Source organism: Lithobates pipiens, unplaced genomic scaffold (genome assembly GCF_037356315.1).
Source record: "Lithobates pipiens isolate NorthernLeopardFrog02 unplaced genomic scaffold, aLitPip1_a1.2 Scaffold_25, whole genome shotgun sequence".
Classification (NCBI taxonomy): domain Eukaryota; kingdom Metazoa; phylum Chordata; class Amphibia; order Anura; family Ranidae; genus Lithobates; species Lithobates pipiens.
In genome coordinates this window covers 107817050-107833433 of record NW_027507787.1, presented here as the reverse complement: position 1 = coordinate 107833433, position 16384 = coordinate 107817050, and the positions used below count along the sequence as shown (strand labels likewise).

Here is a 16384-nt window from a genome sequence, read left to right as displayed (position 1 = left end):
ACCTGTATCAAGTATTTTTCAGCTGCTTTTTGCTCTGTATTTCTCTGTTGCATTATGTACTCGGGGGACGGTCTTCCCCTATTTGGAGAAAAAATTATATTTGAAAAAAAAAAGAAGCCTACGACACCTGGTATTCCCAGGCGGTCTCCCATCCAGGCATTAACCAGGCCCTGCTTAGCCTCCAAGATCAGACGAGATGGAACAGATTCAGGGTGATGTGGCCGTAGCCAATATCTTCAGGCACTCTCAACTCTCTTGACAAACACCAAGATGGTCACCTTGGAAACAAGCGGAAAAAAATAGGTCAACGGCAACAACATAAAAAGAAGCCTACGGCATCTGGAAATCCCAGGCGGTCTCCCATCCAGGTACTAAACTGGTCCCAACCCTGCTTAGCCTCTGAGATCAGATGAGATTGGAGTCTTTCAGGGTGGTGTGGCCGTAGGAGATTTCTTCAGGCACTCTCAACCTTGACTAACGCCAATATGGTCACCTTAGGAAACAAACAAAAAAATCAAGTCAACGCCAACAACATGAGAAGAAGTCTACAGCACCTAGTTATCCCAGGTGGTCTCCCATCCAGGTATTAACAAGGCCCGACCCTGTTTAGTCTCTGAGATCAGACGAGATCTGGTGCTTTCAGGGTTATGTGGCCATAGGCAAGCTCTTCAGGCACTCTCAACCCTCTTGACAAACACCAAGATGGTCACCTTGGTAAACAAACAAAAAAAAAAAACAAGTCAATGCCAACAACATAAAAAGAAGCCTTCAGCACCTAGTATTGACAGGTGCTCTCCAGGTGGTCTCCAATCCAGGTACTAGCAAGGCCCGACCCTGTTTAGCCTCTGAGATCAGAGGAGATCGGGCGCTTTCAGGCTTATGTGCCCATAGGCAATCTCTTTGGGCACTCTCAACCCTCTTGACAAATGCCAAGATAGTCACCTTGGGAAACAAGCGGAAAAAAAACAGGTCAATGTCAACAACATAAAAAGAAGACTACGGCACCTGGTATTCCAAAGCCATCTCCCATCCAGGGACTAACTAGGCCCAACCCTTCTTAGCCTCAGAGATGAGAAGAGATAGGGCTCTTTCAGGGTGATGCTGCTGTAAGCGAAAACTTTGGGCACTCTCAACCCTCTTGACAAATGCCAAGATGGTCACCTTGGGAAACAAGCGAAAAAAAAAAAAACGAATCAACGCCAACAACATAAAAAGAAGCCTACAATAACTGGTATTCCCAGGTGGCCTCCCATCCAGGTACTAACCAGGCCTGACTCTTCTTAGCCTCCAAGATCAGATGAGATTGGGTGCTTTCAGAGTGCTCGGACTCTTTCCCCATCACTAATGGGACGAGGCAAGGGTGCCCTCTGTCTCCCCTAATTTTTATTCTGACACTGGAACCACTTATGTGTCACGTTCGGAATGACCCGAATATTACTGGCATATCCAAACCCTCGGCACACCACAAAATTGCGGCGTACGCTGACGATCTAATTTTTTTCGTCTCTAATCCACACATTTCGCTTCCCAATATACTCGCGGCTCTCCGGCGATACGGCAGCCTATCAAACTATAAAATCATTTGCACCGTCGGCTGTATTGAATATATCGGTCCCGGATGGTGAGGCCAAGAGGCTACGCTCCGCTTTTCCATTCTACTGAGCTGAAAAATCTATATGGTACCTGGGCGTTGACATCGCAGCGGATTTGGCGCAATTGTACCCGCTTAATTTTGTCCCTCTCCTGAATAGACTGAAATCTGATTTGGGAAACTGGCATGCTTTAACACTGACCTGGTTCGGGCGCTGTAATGCATTCAAAATGACGGCCCTCCCGCGGATCTTATACTTGTTCCAGACATTACCGATCCGGTTACACCCAATTTTTTTCAGACAACTGCAGGTGCTGCTCCGGGACTTTATTTGGGCGCGCAAGCCGCCCAGAGCCCGTTTGCAATTGCTTGCCAGACCAAAGGACAAGGGGGGTCTGGGTCTCCCAGATCTGAGACAATACTACAGAGCGACTCTGCTAGCGAGAGTCGTTGATTGGCATTGTAATGGCCCACACAAGCAGTGGGTGGAGATGGAGATTGAGGATGGATCCATTCCCCTATTGACCTCCCCGTGGCTCCTGTCCTCCCTACCAAAAGACCTCAGAGATCACCCCGTAGTGGGAGCTACGTTGGCTGTTGTGCGGAGGTTGTTCCGCTGCACACACATTGCTCCCCTGCCGTCACCAATGACTCCGGTTATAGGTAATCCAGACTTCCCACCGGGATTTACCAACAAGAAACTGCGACAGTTGACCCTCGGGAGGGCTACCGACCACGCAAACTGTCGCCGAGCTTTCTGACCCTCCGCTTGACTTGTTTAATGCTTATCAACTTCGTCACTTTCTTCTGGCCATACAAAGGGCCCCCTACACTCCTAGAGACCTGACGCCCTATGAATCCATCTGTCACAAAAAGGAACCTGTGCGACACATCCTCTCCCTCCTGTACAACCTATTAAGTAGTCAGGAGGAGGAGTCAACCCCACCATTTATCCACAAATGGGAGAGGGACTTTGGCATCACATTTACCCCACAACAGATAGGGAAGATCCTGACATTAGTACATAAAGCTTCCATCGCAAACCAATATCAAGAATCAGGATACAAGATAGTCTCACGCTGGTATAGAGTCCCATACCTTCTGAATAAAATGAATAGATCGATTCTGGATGTTTGTTGGAGGTGCAATTCAGATACGGTGACCATGGGACACATTTTCTGGGCATGCCCGGCCTTGAGGAACTTTTGGGTGGAGGTGACCGGGACGATAAAAACTCTCAGAAATTTAGATATCACAGACAACCCAGCAGCGTGCCTTCTACACTTGACCGAACAGCCTGTTCGAAAATACAAAAAAACCCTCACGATGCAACTCCTGAACGCCGCCCGGGCCTGCTTTCCCACACTGTGGAGGCAGCCTCAGCCCCCATCCAAGGTGCTGTGGTATTCCAAAGTCAATCATATTCTCCGGATGGAAGAATTGACCGCCACCCTTCACAACACTGAAGAGGAATTTAGTGTTACATGGAGGCCCTGGAGGTATTTTACTGGTACTTGAGACTACATTCGGGAGGTGAGCAGCGCCCCTGTCCCAGAAAATGACCGAACATCTAACGTTTACCTACGTAGGCCATGTCTACCCTGGGTGGCATCCCCCCCCCCCCTCCCTTTTTGTCTTTATTTTTCTTTTTTTCCCCGCCGCCACCTGGATACGACTGGCTCATATTTTACTCTGGTTCACATAGGTCATGATAAGCTGGCTCGCTGTGGTCCCAGTTGTTCTCCATGATTACATTTTTTTCCGAACGGAGCTGCATTAGTTATACTGTACTACATGTCTGAGGTGGGGTTTCTCTCTTTTCTCCCCTCTGAGAACCCAGAGTTATTTGGCTGCCTATTTTTTGTTACCATGTAATTGTGACCCTGGGTCATGCTGTATGGTTGACTGTTATATTCATGTTGTTCTACTTATACTTAATAAAAGAATAAAATAAAAATAAGTCAATGCCAACAACTTAAAAAAAAAGCCTATGGCATCGAGAAATCCCAGGCGGTCTCCCATCCAGGTACTAACCAGGTCCCAACCCTGCTTAGCCTCTGAGATCAAATGAGATTTGGCTCTTTCAGGGTGATGCAGCCATAGTAGATTTTTTCAGGCACGCTCAACCCTCTTGACAAACGCCAAGATGGTCACCTTGGGAAACAAACAAAAAAAACAAGTCAACGCCAACAACATAAAAAGAAGCCTACCGCACCTAGTATTTCCAGGCGGTCTCCCATCCAGGTATTAACAAGGCGCGACCCTTTCTACCCTCTGAGATCAGCGGAGATTGGGCGCTTTCAGGGTGATTTGCCCATAGGCAATCTCTTTGGGCACTCTCATCCCTCTTGAAAAATGCTAAGATAATAACCCTGGGAAACAAGCGAAAAAAAACAGGTCAACGCCAACAACATAAAAAGAAGAATACGGCACCTGGTATTCCAAGGCCTAACTAGGCCCAACCCTTCTTAGCCTCTGAGATCAGAAGAGATAGGGTGCTTTCAGGGTGATGCGGCTGTAAGCGATCTCTTTAGGCACTCTCAACCCTCTTGACAAATGCCAAGATGATCACTTTGGGAAACAAGCGAAAAAAACAGGTCAACACCAACAACATAAAAAGAAGCCTGCGACATCTGGAAAACCCAGGCGGTCTCCCATCCAGGTACAAACCAGGCCCAACCCTGCTTAGCCTCTGAGACCAAAAGAGATTGGGCGCTTTCAGGGTGTTGTGCCCATAGGCAATTTCTTTGTGCACTGTCAACCCTCTTGACACATGCCAAGATGGTCACCTTGGGAAACAAGGGAAAAAAAACAGGTCAACCCCGACAACATAATAAGAAGCCTACGGCACCTGGTATTCCCAAGCTGTCTCCCATCCAGGTACTAACCAGGCCCATCGCTACTTAGCCTCCGAGATCAGATGAGATTGGGCTCTTTCAGGGTGATTTGGCTGTAGGCACTCTCTTTGGGCACTCTGAAGCCTCTTGACAAAGGCCAAGATGGTCACCTTGGGAAACAAGCTAAAAAATACAGGTCAAAGCCAACAACATAAAAAGAAGCCTACGGCATCCAGTATTCCCAGGCGATCTCCCAATCAAGACACTAACCAGACCAGATCCTTCTATGGCACCTGGTCTTCCCAGGCAATCTCTCATCCAGGTACTAACCAGGCCTGACGCTGCTTAGCCGCTGAAATCAGACGAGATCGGGTGCTTTCAGGTTGATGTGGCCATAAGCGTTCTCTTCAAGACACGCCCAACCCTCTTGACAAACGCCAAACGCCTTGAGAAACAAGCAAAAAAAACAGGTCAAAGCCAACAACATAAAAAGAAGCCTATGGGCTTACAGCGGACCTTAAAAGATAGGACCCACTAGCTCTGTCATGGTTCGGACACTGTAATGTGTTGAAGATGAACGCGATGCCACGACTTCTGTATCTACTACAAGCCTTACCTATCAAAATACCCCAGACTTTCTTTCATGCGGTTCGCTCAATCTTTATCAAGTTCCTCTGGCGCGGAAAACATATGCGTATTGGTAGGGCAATGCTATTGCGACCGAAATTGCGGGGAGGTATTGGCTTCCTGGACCCTGCTCTATATTACACAGCGACGCACATGACACCGGTGGTTGACTGGTGCCGGTGTTCTGCCATATACTGTCCGGCCATGATATAGTGTCCACGCAGTACGGAGCAGACAAGGTTTCGGAAAATCTCTGAAGCTGAACGGCGCCTGCGCGGTGAGTGGAGGTGGTAGCCCCACCATCCAAGCGGACATAGGGTTGTGAATATTAGAGGGCACCTCGCAGGCGAGCTTCGCTCGCCACGCTTCGGGCTTGGCCTCGCTGCGCTCGGCTCTTTTATATTCTTACTCTATGTCCACTTGGATAGTGGGGATAGAACCTGGATTCAGTGTGCAGGCGCCGTTCATGCTCGGCAATTTTCGGAATCGGTGTTGCTGTGTACTGCGCATGCGCAGTACACAGCAGACACTATCCGATGGGGGACCATATGTGATAAGACACCGGCATGGGGAACTGAAGCTATGGGTCAAGCTAGAGCAGGAGATGGCGCGGGTTCCACTGGCTGGTCTGCCTTGGGCAGGGAGGCCATTGGAGCCCTGTGTGACTACTCACCCGTTAATTGGCCCCTCGCTCGCCGAGATGGATAGTTTTTTTCACCTTTCCCACCTGACTAACTTCCCTTCTCGCTTTTCGGAAGAATACCTCCGCGAGACATAGTAAGCTCATGGTGATCGTTGGAGATCGCTGTTCCAATCGTTGGACAGCTGATGAGCTGGTGAGCCGAGGGCATCTCTTGCTCCCTGGGAGGGGACCCCATCCTATCCACTATACCCACGACACCCCCTTACCCCTTCTTTTCCTTTTCTGCCATTTCCTTCCCCAATCTTCTCTTTCCCCGTCTCCCTCCTTTCAGTTCTACTATTTCCCTTCTGACAAACGCCAAGATGGTCATCTTGGGAAACAAGTGAAAAAAAAAACAGGTCAAGGCCAACAACATAAAAAGAAGCCTACAGCACCTAGTATTCCCAGGTGGTCTCCAATCCAGGTACTAGCAAGGCCCAACCCTGTTTAGCTTCTGAGATCAGAGGAGATCGGGTGCTTTCAGGGTTATGTGCCCATAGGCAATCTCTTTGGGCATTCTCAACCCTCTTGACAAATGCCAAGATTGTCACCTTGAGATACAAGCGAAAAAACACAGGTCAATGTCAGCAACATAAAAAGAAGAATACGGCACCTGGTATTCCAACGCCATCTCCCATACAGATACTAACTAGGCCCAACCCTTCTTAGCCTCAGAGAAGAGAAGAGATAAGGCTCTTTCAGGGTGATGCTGCTGTAAGCGATCTCTTTGGGCACTCTCAACCCTCTTGACAAATGCCAAGATGGTCACCTTGGGAAACAAGCAAAAAAAAAAAAAAACGAATCAACGCCAACAACATAAAAAGAAGCCTACAATAACTGGTATTCCCAGGTGGTCTCCCATGCAGGTACTAACCAGGCCCGACTCTTCTTAGCCTCCAAGATCAGACGAGATTTGGTGCTTTCAGAGTGATGTGGCCATAGGCAATCTCTTCAGGCACTCTCAACCCTCTTGACAAACACCAAGATGGTCACTTTGGGAAACAAGCGAAAAAAAAAACAGGTCAACGCCAACAACATAAAAAGAAGTCTACGACACCTGGTATTCCCAGGCGGTCTCCCATCCAGGTACTAACAAGGCCCGACTCTCCTTAGCCTCCAACATCAAACGAGATTGGGTGCTTTCAGGGTGATGTGCCCGTAGGCAATCTCTTCAGGCACTTTCAACCCTCTTGACAAACGCCAAGATGGTCACCTTGGGAAACAAGCAAAAAAAATAAAAATAAGTCGGAAGCTAGAGACAATACGGCCCGAGTCCTCAATTTAATCCATGTGGCGCATGTACAGGGAAGGCCCTTGCTTATGTTGTCAACGGACGCGGAGAAGGCCTTTGACAGGGTGGCCTGGCACTTTATGCAGGCCACCCTGGAACATATAGGTCTTGGCCCCAACATGATGAGCTGGGTAATGTCGCTTTACTCCATGCTGTCGGCAGCGGTACGGGTAAACGAGTGGTGCTCGGACTCTTTCCCCATCACTAATGGGACGAGGCAGAGGTGCCCTCTGTCTCCCCTAATTTTTATTCTGACACTGGAACCACTTATGTGTCACGCTGACGATCTAATTTTTTCCGTCTCCAATCCACACATTCCCAATATACTTGCGTCTCTACAGTGATTACGGCAGCCTATCAAACTATAAAATCAATTGCGCCAAGTCGGCTGTATTGAATATATCGGTCCCGGATGGTGAGGCCAAGAGGCTCCGCTCCGCTTTTCCATTCTACTGGGCTGAAAAATCTATACGTTACCTGGGCGTTGACATCGCAGCGGATTTAGCGCAATTGTACCCGCTTAATTTTGTCCCTCTCCTGGATAGACTGAAATCTGATTTGGGAAACTGGCATGCTTTAACACTGACCTGGTTCGGGCGCTGTAATGCATTCAAAATGACGGCCCTCCCGCGGATCTTATACATGTTCCAGACATTACCGATCCGGTTACCCCCAATTTTTTTCAGACAACTGCAGGTGCTGCTCCGGGACTTTATTTGGGCGCGCAAACCGCCCAGAGCCCGTTTGCAATTGCTTGCCAGACCAAAGGACAAGGGGGGTCTGGGTCTCCCAGATCTCAGACAATACTACAGAGTGACTCTGCTAGCGAGAGTCGTTGATTGGCATTGTAATGGCCCACACAAGCAGTGGGTGGAGATAGAGATTGAGGATGGATCCATTCCCCTATTGACCTCCCCGTGGCTCCTGTCCTCCCTACCAAAAGACCTCAGAGGTCACCCCGTAGTGGGAGCTACGTTGGCTGTTGTGTGGAGGTTGTTCCGCTGCACACACATTGCTCCCTTGCCATCACCAATGACTCCGGTTATAGGTAATCCAGACTTCCCACCGGGATTTACCAACAAGAAACTGCGACAGTTGACAGTGGTGGGGAAACAGCGTCTGGGAGAGGTGTGGCCCTCGGGAGGGCTCCCGACCACGCAAACTGTCGCCGAGCTTTCTGACCCTCCGCTTGACTTGTTTAGTGCTTATCAACTTCGTCACTTTCTTCTGGCCATACAAAGGGCCCCCTACACTCCTAGAGACCTGACACCCTATCAATCCATCTGTCACAAAAGGGAACCGGTGCGACACACCCTCTCCCTCCTGTACAACCTATTAAGTAGTCAGGAGGAGGAGTCGACCCCCACCATTTATCCACAAATGGGAGAGGGACCTAGGCATCACATTTACCCCACAACAGATAGGGAAGATCCTGATCTTAGTACATAAAGCTTCCATCGCAAACCAATATCAAGAATCGGGATACAAGATAGTCTCACGCTGGTATAGAGTCCCATACCTTCTGAATAAAATGGATAGATCGATCCCGGATGTTTGTTGGAGGTGAAATTCAGATACGGGGTCCATGGGACACCTTTTCTGGGCATGCCCGGCCTTGAGGAACTTTTGGGTTCCCAGCAGCGTGCCTACTACACTTGACCGAACAGCCTGTTCGAAAATACAAAAAAACCCTCACGATGCAACTCCTGAATGCCGCCCGGGCCTGCATTCCCGCACTGTGGAGGCAGCCTCAGCCCCCATCCAAGGTGCTGTGGTATTCCAAAGTCAATCATATTCTCCGGATGGAAGAATTGACCGCCACCCTTCACAACACTGAAGAGGCATTTAGTGTTACATGGAGGCCCTGGAGGTATTTAACTGGTACTCGAGACTACATTCGGGAGGTGAGCAGTGCCTCTGTCCCAGAAAACGACTGAACATCTAACGTTTACCTACGTAGGCCATGTCTGCCCTGGGTGGCATTCCCCCCCCCCCCCCATCCCTTTTTGTCTTTATTTTTCTTTTTTTCCCCGCCGCCATCCCCCCACCTCCTCTCTCTCCGTCTTTGCACTCTCTTCTTCCCCCGTCCTCCCTTTTGACTATGTCTTGTCTCCTTACTAGCCTTCGGGACCCAGAAGAACCCCAGGGTTCTGGACATGACCGCCTCATATTGTACTCTGGTTCACGTAGGTCATGATAAGCTGGCTCGCTGTGGTCCCAGTTGTTTTCCATGATTACATTTGTCCGAACGGAGCTGCACTAGTTATACTGTACTACATGTCGGAGGTGGGGTTTCTCTCTTTTCTGCATGAAACTGTAGGACTCCCCTCTGAGAACCCAGAGTTATTTGGCAGCCTATTTTTTGTTACCATGTAATTGTGACCCTGGGTCATGCTGTATGGTTGACTGTTATATTTATGTTGTTCTACTTAATAAAAGAATAAAACAAAAAAAAAAAATAAGTCAATCCCAACAAGTTAAAAAAAAAGCCTATGGCATCGAGAAATCCCAGGCGGTCTCCCATCCAGGTACTAACCAGGTCCCAACCCTGCTTACCCTCTGAGATCAAATGCACGCTCAACCCTCTTGACAAACGCCAAGATGGTCACCTTGGGAAACAAACAAAAAAAACAAGTCAACGCCAACAACATAAAAAGAAGCCTGCGGCATTTGGAAAACCCAGGCGGTCTCCCATCCAGGTACAAACCAGGCCCAACCCTGCTTAGCCTCTGAGACCAAACGAGATTGGGCGCTTTCAGGGTGTTGTGCCCGTAGGCAATTTCTTTGTGCACTCTCAACCCTCTTGACAAATGCCAAGATGGTCACCTTGGGAAACAAGGGAAAAAAAACAGGTCAAAGCCAACAACATAAAAAGAATCCTACGGCATCCGGTATTCCCAGGCAATCTCCCAATCAAGACACTAACCAGGCCAGATCCTTCTATGTCACCTGGTCTTCCCAGGCAGTCTCCCATCCAGGTCCTAACCAGGCCTGACGCTGCTAAGCCTCTGAAATCAGACGAGATCGGGTGCTTTCAGGGTGATGTGGCCGTAAGCGTTCTCTTCAAGACACGCCCAACCCTCTTGACAAACGCCAAGATGGTCGCCTTGAGAAACAAGCGAAAAAAACAGTTCAAAGCCAACAACATAAAAAGAAGCCTATGGCACCTGGTATTCCCAGGCGGTCTCCCATCCAGGTACTAACCAGGCCCGACACTGTTTAGCCTCTGAGATCAGATGAGATTGGGCGCTTTCAGGGTGATCGGGCCATAGGTGATCTCTTTGGGCACTCTCAACCCTCTTGTTAAACGCCAAGATTGTAACCTTGGGAAACAAGCGAAAATAAACAGGTAAACGCCAACAACATAAAAAGAAGCCTACGGCACCTGGTATTCACAGATGGTCTCCCATACAGGTATTAACCAGGCCGTACACTGCTAGGCCTCCGAGATCAGATGAGATTGTGCGTTTCAGGGTGATGTGGCCATAGGTGTTCTATTTAGACACTCTCAACCCTATTGACAAATACCAAGATGGTTATCTTGGGAAACAAGTGAAAAAAAATAGGACAACGCCAACAACATAGACCATGGCGGTCTCCCATTTGACCCAGACCCTGCTTAGCCTCTGAGATCGGGCGCTTTCAGGGTGATGTGACCTCAGGCGAACGCTTTGGGACATACTCAAAACTCTTGACTGATGCTAAAATGGTCACCTTGGGAAACAAGCAAAAGAAAAACAGGTCAAAGCCAACAATATAAAAAGATTCCTACGGCACCTTTAATTAGGTACTATCCAGGCCGGACCCTGCTTAGCCTCTGAGATCAGATGAGATTGGGCGCTTTCAGGGGGATGTGGCCATAGGAGAACTTTTTGGGCTCTCTCAGCCCTCTTGACAAATGCCAAGATGATCACCTTGGGAAACAAGCGGAAAAAGAAAACGAATCAACGCCAACAACATAAAAAGAAGCCTACAATAACTGGTATTCCCAGGTGGTCTCCCACAAGGTACTAAACAGGCCTGACTCTTCTTAGCCTCCAAGATCAGACGAGATTGGGTGCTTTCAGAGTGCTCGGACTCTTTCCCCATCACTAATGGGACGAGGCAAGGGTGCCCTCTGTCTCCCCTAATTTTTATTCTGACACTGGAACCACTTATGTGTCACGTTCGGAATGACCCGAATATTACTGGCATATCCAAACCCTCGGCACACCACAAAATTGCGGCGTACGCTGACGATCTAATTTTTTTCGTCTCCAATCCACACATTTCGCTTCCCAATATACTCGCGGCTCTCCGGCGATACGGCAGCCTATCAAACTATAAAATCAATTGCACCGTCGGCTGTATTGAATATATCGGTCCCGGATGGTGAGGCCAAGAGGCTACGCTCCGCTTTTCCATTCTACTGAGCTGAAAAATCTATACGTTACCTGGGCGTTGACATCGCAGCGGATTTGGCGCAATTGTACCCGCTTAATTTTGTCCCTCTCCTGAATAGACTGAAATCTGATTTGGGAAACTGGCATGCTTTAACACTGACCTGGTTCGTGCGCTGTAATGCATTCAAAATGACGGCCCTCCCGCGGATCTTATACTTGTTCCAGACATTACCGATCCGGTTACCCCCAATTTTTTTCAGACAACTGCAGGTGCTGCTCCGGGACTTTATTTGGGCGTGCAAACCGCCCAGAGCCCGTTTGCAATTGCTTGCCAGACCAAAGGACAAGGGGGGTCTGGGTCTCCCAGATCTCAGACAATACTACAGAGTGACTCTGCTAGCGAGAGTCGTTGATTGGCATTGTAATGGCCCACACAAGCAGTGGGTGGAGATGGAGATTGAGGATGGATCCATTCCCCTATTGACCTCCCCGTGGCTCCTGTCCTCCCTACCAAAAGACCTCAGAGGTCACCCCGTAGTGGGAGCTACGTTGGCTGTTGTGCGGAGGTTGTTCCGCTGCACACACATTGCCCCCTGCCATCACCAATGACTCCGGTTATAGGTAATCCAGACTTCCCACCGGGATTTACCAACAAGAAACTGCGACAGTTGACAGTGGTGGGGAAACAGCGTCTGGGAGACGTGTGGCCCTCGGGAGGGCTACCGACCACGCAAACTGTCGCCGAGCTTTCTGACCCTCCGCTTGACTTGTTTAATACTTATCAACTTCGTCACTTTCTTCTGGCCATACAAAGGGCCCCCTACACTCCTAGAGACCTGACACCCTATGAATCCATCTGTCACAAAAGGGAACCTGTGCGACACACCCTCTCCCTCCTGTACAACCTATTGAGTAGTCAGGAGGAGGAGTCGACCCCCACCATTTATCCACAAATGGGAGAGGGACTTAGGCATCACATTTACCCCACAACAGATAGGGAAGATCCTGACCTTAGTACATAAAGCTTCCATCGCAAACCAATATCAAGAATCAGGATACAAGATAGTCTCACGCTGGTATAGAGTCCCATACCTTCTGAATAAAATGGATAGATCGATCCCGGATGTTTGTTGGAGGGGAAATTCAGATACGGGGATCATGGGACGCCTTTTCTGGGCATGCCCGGCCTTGAGGAACTTTTGGGTTCCCAGCAGCGTGCCTTCTACACTTGACCGAACAGCCTGTTCGAAAATACAAAAAAACCCTCACGATGCAACTCCTGAATGCCGCCCGGGCCTGCATTCCCGCACTGTGGAGGCAGCCTCAGCCCCCATCCAAGGTGCTGTGGTATTCCAAAGTCAATCATATTCTCCGGATGGAAGAATTGACCGCCACCCTTCACAACACTGAAGAGGCATTTAGTGTTACATGGAGGCCCTGCAGGTATTTTACTGGTACTCGAGACTACGTTTGGGAGGTGAGCAGTGCCTCTGTCCCAGAAAACGACTGAACATCTAATGTTTACCTACGTAGGCCATGTCTGCCCTGGGTGGCATTCCCCCCTCCCTTTTTGTCTTTATTTTTCTTTTTTTTCCCGCCGCCATCCCCCCACCTCCTCTCTCTCCGTCTTTGCACTCTCTTCTTCCCCCGTCCTCCCTTTTGACTATGCCTTGTCTCCTTACTAGCCTTCGGGACCCAGAAGAACCCCAGGGTTCTGGACATGACCGGCTCATATTTTACTCTGGTTCACGTAGGTCATGATAAGCTGGCTCGCTGTGGTCCCAGTTGTTCTCCATGATTACATTTGTCTGAACGGAGCTGCACTACTCCGTTACTCAGTACTTCTGTACTACATGTCGGAGGTGGGGTTTCTCTCTTTTCTGCATGAAACTGTAGGACTCCCCTCTGAGAACCCAGAGTTATTTGGCTGCCTATTTTTTGTTACAATGTAATTGTGACCCTGGGTCATGCTGTATGGTTGACTGTTATATTTATGTTGTTCTACTTAATAAAAGAATAATTAAAAAAAAAAATAAGTCAATGCCAACAACTTAAAACTAAAGCCTAGGGCATCGAGAAATCCCAGGCGGTCTCCCATCCAGGTACTAACCAGGTCCCAACCCTGCTTAGCCTCTGAGATCAAATGCACGCTCAACCCGCTTGACAAACGCCAAGATGGTCATCTTGGGAAACAGACAAAAAAAACAAGTCAACGCCAACAACATAAAAAGAAGCCTGCGGCATTTGGAAAACCCAGGCGGTCTCCCATCCAGGTACAAACCAGGTCCAACCCTGCTTAGCCTCTGAGACCAAACGAGATTGGGCGCTTTCAGGGTGATGTGGCCGTAAGCGTTCTCTTCAAGACACGCCCAACCCTCTTGACAAACGCCAAGATGGTCGCCTTGAGAAACAAGCGAAATAAACAGTTCAAAGCCAACAACATAAAAAGAAGCCTATGGCACCTGGTATTTCCAGGCGGTCTCCCATCCAGGTACTAACCAGGCCCGACACTGTTTATCCTCTGAGATCAGATGAGATTGGGCGCTTTCAGGGTGATGGGGCCATAGGTGATCTCTTTGGGCACTCTCAACCCTCTTGTTAAATGCCAAGATGGTCACCTTGGTAAACAAGCAAAATAAACAGGTAAACGCCAACAACATAAAAAGAAGCCTACTTCTGTTTAAAACTGTTTGCCTGCCGCCCGCCGCCCCCCCATTACAGGGAGGCAGCCGGCGCCCGGCAACGCGCCCAATCCTGGGCTATTACCCAATACGGGTAGTCCTACGTGGGGAACGTAACTGGACATGGACAACCCGGAAAACCCCGCCCCTCACTTTCTCCCCACGCTTTCTTATTAGTTACTTGGTACAACATTGTTTGTCTGCTGCAACTAGGGACCTTGCAGTCTAGCATCCGCAGTCCCACTTGTGGGAAGTTGGATGCTGTTTGTGTTACGCTGGTAGGCTTAGAACATACTCGGTTATCTTTTTTTTTTGTTTGTGAGCTGTGAAGAGCTTTTATGTCATTGACCGTGTACCATAACCTCTGCAATCCCTGTCCTATTTTGCACTTGATGATATATGTGCCAAGCTTTCTGTTATTATCTCTTTGATACCTGTCTTTTCTTTTCATTTAATAAACATATATTAAACAAAAAAAAAAAAAAAGTCCACTGAAGCCCACACACGAGCGGATTGTCCGCTGAAATGTGTTTCGACGGACTAAGTACGCCATACAGTCTGCTCGTGTGTACGCGGCATACAGCATCCAGTATTCCCAGGCGATCTCCCAATCAAGACACTAACCGGACCAGATCCTTCTATGGCACCTGGTCTTTCCAGGCAGTCTCCCATCCAGGTAATAACCAGGCCTGACGCTGCTTAGCCTCTGAATTCAGACAAGATCGGGTGCTTTCAGGTTGATGTGGCCGTAAGCGTTCTCTTCAAGGCACGCCCAACCCTCTTGACAAACGCCAAGATGGTCACCTTGAGAAACAAGCAAAAAAAACAGGTCAAAGCCAACAACATAAAAAGAAGCCTATGGGCTTACAGCGGACCTTGAAAGATGGGACCCACTAGCTCTGTCATGGTTCGGACGCTGTAATGTGTTGAAGATGAACGCGATGCCACGACTTCTGTATCTACTACAAGCCTTACCTATCAAAATACCCCAGACTTTCTTTCATGCGGTTCGCTCAATCTTTATCAAGTTCCTCTGACGCAGAAAACATATGCGTATTGGTAGGGCAATGCTATTGCGACCGAAATTGCGGGGAGGTATTGGCTTCCCGAACCCTGCTCTATATTACACAACGATGCACATGACACCGGGGGTTGACTGGTGCCGGTGTTCTGCCATATACTGTCCGGCCATGATATAGTGTCCACGCCGTACTGCGCATGCGCAGTACGGAGCAGACGAAGCTTCGGAAAATCTCCGAAGCTGAACGGCGCCTGCGCGGTGAGTGGAGGTGGTAGCCCCACCATCCAAGCGGACATAGGGTTGTGAATATTAGAGGGCCCCTCGCAGGCGAGCTTAGCTCGCCACGCTTCGGGCTCGGCCTCGCTGCGCTCGGCTCTTTTATATTCTTACTCTATGTCCACTTGGATAGTGGGGATAGAACCTGGACTCAGTGCGCAGGCGCCGTTCATGCTCGGCAATTTTCGGAATCTGTGTTGCTGTGTACTGCGCATGCGCAGTACACAGCGGACACTATCCGATGGGGGACCATATGTGATAAGACACCGGCATAGGGAACTGAAGCTATGGGTCAAGCTAGAGCAGGAGATGGCGCGGGTTCCACTGGCTGGTCTGCCTTGGGCGGGGAGGCCATTGGAGCCCTGTGTGACTACTCACCCGTTAATTGGCCCCTCGCTCGCCGAGATGGATAGTTTTTTTCACCTTTCCCACCTGACTAACTTCCCTTCTCCTATGACCCCAATTATTGGACATCCTAGATTCCCTCTGGGCCTGTCTGACCAGGCCTTTACCAGGCAAGCCCCGAAAGGGCTTCTGAGAGCAGCCCTATTTCTTGGACCCACGGGCTTGATTCCCATGGGGACCATACTGCTAGAGCAAGTACCTGTTGCATTGGATAGCTGGAGAGCTAGACAGCTAATCCATTTCCTCTGATCACTACCTAACCATTCGTTCTTCTCTAGACAATTCCACCCCTTCGAGGAACTTTGCCTGGATGATGGCCCAATTTGTGGTTCCCTCTCTAGGTCCTACCAAATCCTGACAGACGCACAATCCTCCACGGATCCACCCTTCCTAGCTAAATGGAAAAGGGACTTACAAACTACATTCTCCAAACCACAGAAGGACAGAATACTCTTTTTCGCCCATAAGTCGTCACTCTGCAGTAAATATCAGGAGATCTCATATAAGCTGATCACACGCTGGTATCGTACACCGGTGGTGTTGGCCAAAATATTCCCCGGTCAATCTGACCGCTGCTGTCGCTGTGGGCAA

At 49.1% G+C, this 16384-nt stretch overlaps 8 pseudogenes; all 8 read right to left on the bottom strand.

The window, feature by feature from the left end:
• Positions 1-327: 327 nt before the first annotated feature.
• On the bottom strand, positions 328-447 carry LOC143932052 (5S ribosomal RNA; annotated as a pseudogene).
• Positions 448-542: 95 nt separating this feature from the next.
• On the bottom strand, positions 543-661 carry LOC143932082 (5S ribosomal RNA; annotated as a pseudogene).
• Positions 662-4430: 3769 nt separating this feature from the next.
• On the bottom strand, positions 4431-4549 carry LOC143931327 (5S ribosomal RNA; annotated as a pseudogene).
• A 1571-nt stretch (positions 4550-6120) lies between these two features.
• On the bottom strand, positions 6121-6239 carry LOC143931091 (5S ribosomal RNA; annotated as a pseudogene).
• A 323-nt stretch (positions 6240-6562) lies between these two features.
• Positions 6563-6681, bottom strand: LOC143931015 (5S ribosomal RNA; annotated as a pseudogene).
• A 101-nt stretch (positions 6682-6782) lies between these two features.
• On the bottom strand, positions 6783-6901 carry LOC143931705 (5S ribosomal RNA; annotated as a pseudogene).
• A 3282-nt stretch (positions 6902-10183) lies between these two features.
• Positions 10184-10302, bottom strand: LOC143932428 (5S ribosomal RNA; annotated as a pseudogene).
• A 3558-nt stretch (positions 10303-13860) lies between these two features.
• LOC143931364 (5S ribosomal RNA) lies at positions 13861-13979 on the bottom strand (annotated as a pseudogene).
• Positions 13980-16384: the final 2405 nt, after the last annotated feature.